The 8,024-nt window shown below is 34.5% G+C and overlaps 1 long non-coding RNA gene and 1 pseudogene across 1 annotated transcript; one reads left to right on the forward strand and one right to left on the reverse strand.

The window, feature by feature from the left end:
* Positions 1 to 1,233: 1,233 nt before the first annotated feature.
* Positions 1,234 to 4,481, reverse strand: LOC104090192 (7-deoxyloganetic acid glucosyltransferase-like; annotated as a pseudogene).
* A 1,740-nt stretch (positions 4,482 to 6,221) lies between these two features.
* LOC138907031 (uncharacterized) lies at positions 6,222 to 7,473 on the forward strand. Its single transcript, XR_011414730.1, has 2 exons — positions 6,222 to 6,723; positions 7,064 to 7,473. It is a non-coding gene; the product is annotated as an uncharacterized lncRNA (long non-coding RNA).
* Positions 7,474 to 8,024: the final 551 nt, after the last annotated feature.

The raw sequence follows: 8,024 nt of genomic DNA on the forward strand, positions 1-8,024 counted from the left end.
CATTTATCCAAAATCATTTTCAAGATCAAGAGCGCGTGAGGCATAAGGGAGAAGGAAATATTTTTTGTCAGGGGTTGTTACGGGACGGGTGACGTAAAGGAGGAGAGATGAGGGATCACGTGCACGAGTTTGGGGGTACACTCGCCTGAGTTCAGGCGAGTTCGGGTGAGTTGAGCGGCGACAGGAGGCGGAGGAGGGGTGGCACCATTTGGGGTTTTGGGATTTAGGTTTAGGGTTTGGGGGAGTTATAATTAGGTTTAAATATAATAGTGGGGAGGAATAGAGACCGTTAGATTTAAAATAATGAAGGGCTCAGATTGAAGATGGAGATGGGGCAGGTTTGGCAGACGGGTCGTGGGTCAATTGATGGGTCAAAGGGATTGGGCTGGGCGGATTTGAGTAATTTTGGGGCAATTGGGCCACTAAAAATGGTTGTGGCCCAATCCGGAATTAAGCAAGTTTTCTTCTTTTTTTTCTTCTTCTTGATGTTTAGCTTAATAAATTTAATTTTAAAAAATCCTAAACTAAGTCCTACATCAAATCTAATTTGTAAAATAAATTAATTGCCTATTTCTAACATAAAAATATTTAATTAACTTAAGACTAATGAAAGAAAATTACTAATTTGCAACTGAAAGCTAAAAATGTAAAAATGTCCAATATTTTTGATTTTTTATTTAATAATACAATTAACTTATGTAATTAAATCCTAAATACAATTAAGACCTAAAATTCTATGCATGAAATGTTTTAGACATTTTTGGTATTTTTCTTATGATTTTAAAATGTTAAATATGCAACTAAATGCAAGCAACAATTAACAAGAAATTCCTAAAACTTCTATAAAAATTAAAATAATTAGAAAAACCTATTTTGAATTTGTAGGAGTATTTTCCGTCGGGCAAAAATCACGTGCTCATAATTTCAATTACAACTTAATTTATCACTTTGTATCAAGTTAATCCGCATATCCTCAAAACCACTTATAAATTCAATTGTTATCCGATTTTGAGGGTATTCTGCAAATTTCGAAGTTAGTTTTTCGATAAATTAGAGCCATTTAATGGATCTCAAATCAGGATATATATCAAGTATATATAAATCTGTATTCCAAGTTGGAAGATTATTCCTCCTTTATATTACCCTTTCTAAGGCTGTATATTACTTGACCTCGCATTATTCTAAGAGCAAGTTATGATCATTTTACGCACTACCGTTAAAATGATACAAATATTACTAATACGCGGACTTATAACAGTCCCATGATGCTCTACCAAAACCCATAACCAGTTAGTATAATCTACATCACAAGTCTGAAAGTTGTATTGAATTATCTAATTGAAAAAGGACAATCAAATTGAAACGAAGAAGAGCTTTTTAACCTTTAAACATATGGGTGTCCTCCAACTCTTGACATCCTGCATGGTTAGTGGTCAACCTTTTAATATCATTTATGAGAAGGTCAAGGTTATCGTATGATGAACCTCCTTCACGAACACTTTCTTTTGCCAATTTCATAAAATTTTCAGCCGATTTCTTGAACTTATCCCTTTTTTGTCATCATCAGATCTTTCACCATTCTCTCAATAACGAATATATCGCAGTTATCTTTCATGTCCAACCCAACTTTCCATACCTCACTTACGAATCTGCTGGTGCCTCGTTGGTCCACATAATGAGGCCAAAAGATCATGGGCTTCCCTTCCAATGTTGAGTTCCAACCACTATATATGCGTTAGAAACCCACCAATAGCTGAAAGGGCTAATACCTTCTGTTGTGGAGCCCAACTAACTATGAACCCTCTTTCTTTGCAACCCTCCTTAAGCTCTTTCAAAAACTGTTGGTCAATTTAGTATGTTGGGCCTCATAACCCATAGAAATCTAACTCCTCTATTTACCAAGCCACGCCAAAATATATTCCAAACTTTCCTCCCTCGACAAAAGTGCAATACTTCCCAAACTTACATAAATCACTGAATTGACGGGTTGTGCATCAAGCCATTCAAGGGAGCTGTAGTCTTCTTCCCAGAAACTGTATGAAGATTGTGACAATGGTGTTCCTCTAGCAGCTAGTTTACTCTCTAAGAGCAAGTGTAGTGGTCCAATGGCGTATGTGGTCGGCGACTTAGAGCGAATAAGTGAAAGGAATGGACCATCTAGATGTTCAAATGAGTTTAATATGAGTCCGTTGGCTTGTTGGATTCCCTGGGCTTCCATTAAAGCAAATTGGCAACTTTGGCCGGCCTCATAATTATTTAGACAAAACTTCCATGCCTGGAACGCTTGCTATGAGGGTATCCAGGTCATTTCCTAAAACAAGAAGAAGTAAGAGTATAACTTTGATTAGTTGTTGAACCTTTGCCAGCCATAGTAATGCTATAGTTTTTAGCCAAAACTTTCACCTTCTCATGTCTCCAACTTTTAAAGTTCATCTTCAAGGTACCGTGATTAAATTATTATGAAAATAGAACTAATTCCTGTGAAATGGATTCTTAGACCATAAAATAATTACTTTATTAACAGTTTAATATAATATGATAAAGTCTAATAAGGTAAGCGCGGAAAAACACCAAGGATCTTTTGAAAAAGATAAATGATTGACCAAAAAAAATATTAAGAAAAGTATTAAGTAGGTTATTTTTATAACTACATCTTTCTTCAAATAAGAATTCTCCTGAAGAGCTTCCCGCGGTAACTTTTTAAAATATGAGCTCGTTCAATCATATTTCAAACGTATCCTTGGAATCGCGATAACCTTGTACCCCGAAAATAAGTTATGTATAAGGAGATAGCGTCATAATGAGGTAGTGGGGGAATGCGATTTTTAAAACAAAGTTGAAGAGAAAAAAATGTTTTTCATTTCATTTCAAACTATTATTGGCGTACGTCTCATAAGAAAGTCACATCCGCCAAAATCTTATACGTAGTTTCTGGTTTCTAATGTAGTTCTGTATTAATATGGCTGATATTTAAAATTCACGAACTTTTTAACCTTAAAGCACTAATTACTGGTAGGGTTGATATTTCTATTCACAAATCTTTAAGGACTAATGATCTATCTCGGTTGTCAGGATCAAGATGGGCGTCGAGCTGGGGTTCAAGTCGGGTCTAGAGTCTTAGGGTCAGGCACGAAGCTTGGGGTCGAGGGTCGAGGTGGGCGTGGGGGGCGGGGTCAGTTTCAGGGGTCCGAGTTGGGTTCCGGTCGTGTTTTGGGGCTCGGAGTCCGTGCTCGAGATCGGGGATCGGGCTTGGAGTTCGATTCAAGGTCGGGTCCGAGATCAGCATCAAGTGTTTAGATTGAGGTTAAGGGGTCGGATGTTTGGGGTTGAGAGTTCTTACTTATGCAATGAGGAACTTAGTATTGAAATCGAATTGGCAAAAAGTACCGTTGTGTTTTCGAAAAATACTGGAAAGAGTATGCGATCAGGAATCCACGGGGCCGGTGCGGGCGGGGAGAGTGGAGGGATATAGTGGGCCGTGGTAGGGGGTCGAGGTGGGCTGGAGCTAGGGGGAGTGCCTTTCCCGCCCCCATCTATCCCTTCCCCCGTAATATTTGCCTAGATTATATTAATGTTCTTGAGATAATATTTTCTGTTTACCAAGAAAATAAGAAAGAAAATCACTTATTTTTTTGAAAAACATGTTTTGTGAAAACATTTTGGTTCATACCAAACACACCCTTAGACTTGTAACATTTCCCTTCTTTTGCTCCCTACAATATATACAACGACTTTCTTCACGTTTTCCAGGAATCTTACAAAATGATACTCCCTTGTTTCTGTAAGTATGTTCATGCTTCGTATAATATCTTTTAGATTAAGATCGAGAGGTATAGTTCTTTTACTTGTTTATTGATTTCAAGAAGATTCTTTAGGATCATTATTAGGGGTTGTGTTAATTTATGAAAGTGGAGTAATAGTTTCTAATTTGAGATTTGAATATAAAAGCCTCGAACCTAACTTGTGATTAATTATTAAACTTTTTTTCCTTTCATGAAATTCTCTTTTTTTTTCCTTCAACTTTCATGAAATTCTCTAGATAAAGGATATCTGTATTGCTATAATAAAAAAGAATTATTATAAATATTAGGACAAATTTGTCTCTTTTGTCTGTTATATGTTCATATCTTGTTATTAATGGGAACAGTTCGTATAAAAATCTATATTTATATATATATATATATATATATATATATATATATATAATTGAGGGGCCTAACGTGGTGACGTGGCTCTCCCATCTACAAGAAAATTCTCTTTCCTGCCTCTATGATTTCTTGCCCATTTTAAAACGCAATTTCCACCTCAAAATACACCAAAATCGCTTCACATAAACACCGGTTCTGTAATCTCTTGCAAATTCTCGGTACTTCCCATCTACTCAACATTCTCTCACAACGGTTGCATGGCAACGATTTGCTAGTCCCTTTTCCCCTAATTACTCCCCTTCTATATCTTTCAATTTCTATGTGCTTCTCCATCTTTTCAATCTCCCTCTCTACCTTCTTTATTCTATAGTTTTTATTTGAAACAATATCTCTAATTCCCTGATAATATATTCATTCTTTACCCACGACATACTTACTTTACAAATCATGAGCTATTCGACAAAAAAAATAATAATCAGGAATCACAAACTGCTTCGGTGCACCCAACAAATTTCGGTATGTAATCCTTTTCAAAGAATGTTTTCCGATTATTCTTACCAGTTTCTCATGGTTTATTTGATTAATCTAATTGTATTTTAAAAAAAATTATGTTTGATGCACCTAGAATCTGTGCGCTCAATTAATATAGGTGTGGACGCACAAGGAATACGAAGACAAATAAACTTGTCCGCTCAACAAAATATAGGTATTGACGTACAAGAAATACGAACAGAAAATGCCATTACGAGATTGAGGTACTTTTCTAATATTCTTCGTCACTTAGATTTTTGCGCAGTTCAGATATACTGGTCTAAATATTTTGAACTACTATTATCATATTTTTCCCTATTATATCACTAGGGTGTTAGGATTCGACAGCAACGTCTTTCAATTCATGTTATAGTTTAGGTAATAATTTTCAATCTTTTCTACGTTATTGTTTTCTATTTGAAGCGACATATGCATATAACATTGGTTCAACAATGTAGTGATCATGGAAAAAAATCCCACCAAAATATGATCATCAAATGAAGGGGACATGCAAAATAACCGCCTATAATATATCTTTGCTATTTAATCTCTAAAAATTTTGAGGTCTGTATAACCAAATGTTAAATTCATCAAAATATGGTATTGAATTTGAGAAGCAAGCAAGTGCAAATAAGATGATATAAATAGACATGAAATGTGCTGGTAAGGACTATAGATGCTCAATTTATTGAGGTTTACAGACAAAGAAGAAATCAATAGAGTTTTTTTTACCTCTAACCACTTTCTTAGAAAGTTTCTCAACCAAATCATAGTGCCAGTATCACCATAGTATATATGGCATATATATACTGCTACTGGAATTTCTTCATGTAGTTACAGCTTTATAACATTTTCTTGTGTTATTTTTCTTCTCTTCGGTTTGTTATTATATCTCTTTTAATGCTTCAGGCCATATGTACTGCAGTTTCATTGCTTGCAACTGAGCCTTTAAGTTAATTGTTCTTCTTATCATTTGTAAGGTATGTCTGTTCATACCATCCTTCCTTCCCGACTTTCATGCTTCATTTGAATTTACTTATTTTTCTCGATCATATAAATTGAGTACTCCATTGTTAACCTTCTTCATTTTTTAATCTTTTAGCAGTTTAACGTTGTTGATAATTTTTGTGCACTAAAGCATAGTACTTAGGTAATGTACAACTATGGCAGGCACCAATAATTCAAGAGTTTTTCCTGCTCTCTTGCGAGATTGAACACACATTGACATTCGGCAATGTCAATAGCTTAACATTTTTGGAGTACTTCGTGAATATTATATAATTTTTATATTTTGAATGAGTTTTGGCATAAAGCAAGGGAAATCTTAATCCTTTGATTTTCTTTTAAGCTTTTCTTTAATTTTTTTGGCCCTTCTGCTTTAATTGCTGCTCGCGTATGGTATGAATCATGACGAGAAAAAAGGCTGCGACAGTTTTGCTCTGGGAAAAGGCTGCAGGAGTTTTGCTTCAACAAGTCCACGAGAGATTTCTGGACAAAGCTTGGAGTACTGCTCCAACTTAAATAAGGTAGGTGCCATTCTAACACTCCAAAATTTCTTATTTGGCTATATTATTTACCTGAATAATATTTCTTTGTCTGATTGTGTTGGGTGTGAGAAGTTTTGAGGTTATCAAAATTAGGAGTTAAGGTATGTGTTATGTTGATAAGAATACCATATCGTTCCTTCAATCATAATTACATAACTGAACAAAGAGAGAAGCTAATGGCCTCTAGGTGTATTCAGTAATAATGATAACCTCAAAATATTTCCTTATATAATTGTAATGTACATTAATTTTCAATTCATACATTTGTGTATAAGTTGATTGATAGATGGAGAGCCATCTATGGCTTCTTTTTCTGGTACATGTCTAAAGCCTACGCTTATGGTGATTGCCGGAATATATGATATAGTTGAGGCGGGGACGAAAGGCAATGTAAGTTTTGTATCTGAACATAGTCATTGTCACAAAGTACGGAAAGGAGAATCATTGGACTCTCAATCATGTTCTATATCCATGCCTAATAGGACAACTTTATGAAGGTAAATATGTAATCTTTGTGTTGAATTCCAATAACTTACAAGATTAAAATCGGGGGATATGAAGCATAAAATAGTTTGGTTAGATCATTGTCAGGAAGTTGGGGTATTCAAAGACCAATTTCTTGAATTATAATGGTAGCTGATTGTATTTCTAACTCTTGAGTGCCATCTTCAGTTTAGACAAAACTTTAATGATTGGGAGCTGGACAATATTAGTATTTTGCTGGAAAATCTACAATATGTGGCGCTAGATGAAAACAAGACAGATTTTCAGATTTAGTTAGCACATAAATCTGAACTTTCCTTGTTAGTATCTGTTAATATATTATTTTTGAAGCAGGTTAAGGGTTGGTAGGATGAAGGGCCATGGAAATTGATTTGGAAGTCAAATGTTCCACCTAAAGTTTTCAATCTGTTTGGAGTAAGCTGGGTAATGGCACAAGATACCAAGCAATTATTATTATGCAGGTTTGGAGAGAAAGTGAACAATAGAGGCAAATTGATATGAAATTTATTTCTGCGTGCATCATTTTTAATACATGGCTTGAAAGAAACAAGAGATATTTTGAAGAGAAAGCTGAGCAAAATTCTTTTTTAAAAATGCTTGCAAAATTGTACTTTTGTAGCAAAGGAAACATATTAGATAGTATGATGTAGTTTTTGGATTTTTGAGTCTATTGTTGTCATTGTACTCCTTTATACTAGATTTCATAACATCTTGGTACTGACAATAATATTACCATTACCTTATTTAGAGAAAGCATAAAGCCAACCAATCCCTAATTGTTTTTATACATATAGGCACAATAATGCTTTAAATCTTTTTGCTCACCTATCTTTGTTATGCCCTTGAGTTTCTTCGGTTACCTTCTTTTGTATTACGTAGAAGCTAAGTTAGTGAGGCAGAAAGAAAAGGGAGACCCGGCATTTAAAAAAAATAGAGAGGAAAGGAAGTAAAAAAACATAAAAAATATTTCTAAGAAAAAGGAAGAAAAAGAGGGAAAAGGTACCGTTTCACCTATATATGTTAATACAAGAAGGGTCAAGTACCTCTATTAAGACAAAAAAATTCTCAAGTAGTGAAAACTAGAGAGAAATTTAAAATTAAGTATCGATAATAAAATGGATTAAAAATTAAAATATAATATATTGGGATTTGATGACTAATTTTTTTTTATAAGAATTGACTTGCCATTATTTTTATTTTTTGTATATTAGAAAAAAGACCATGAGTAAGCTTAATGAGGTCGGTCAATCACCACGCGAAGCGCGGTCAAATTTTCTAGTGGAATGATAAAAGT

Source organism: Nicotiana tomentosiformis, chromosome 3 (assembly GCF_000390325.3).
Source record: "Nicotiana tomentosiformis chromosome 3, ASM39032v3, whole genome shotgun sequence".
In the NCBI taxonomy this organism is placed as follows: Eukaryota; Viridiplantae; Streptophyta; class Magnoliopsida; order Solanales; family Solanaceae; genus Nicotiana; species Nicotiana tomentosiformis.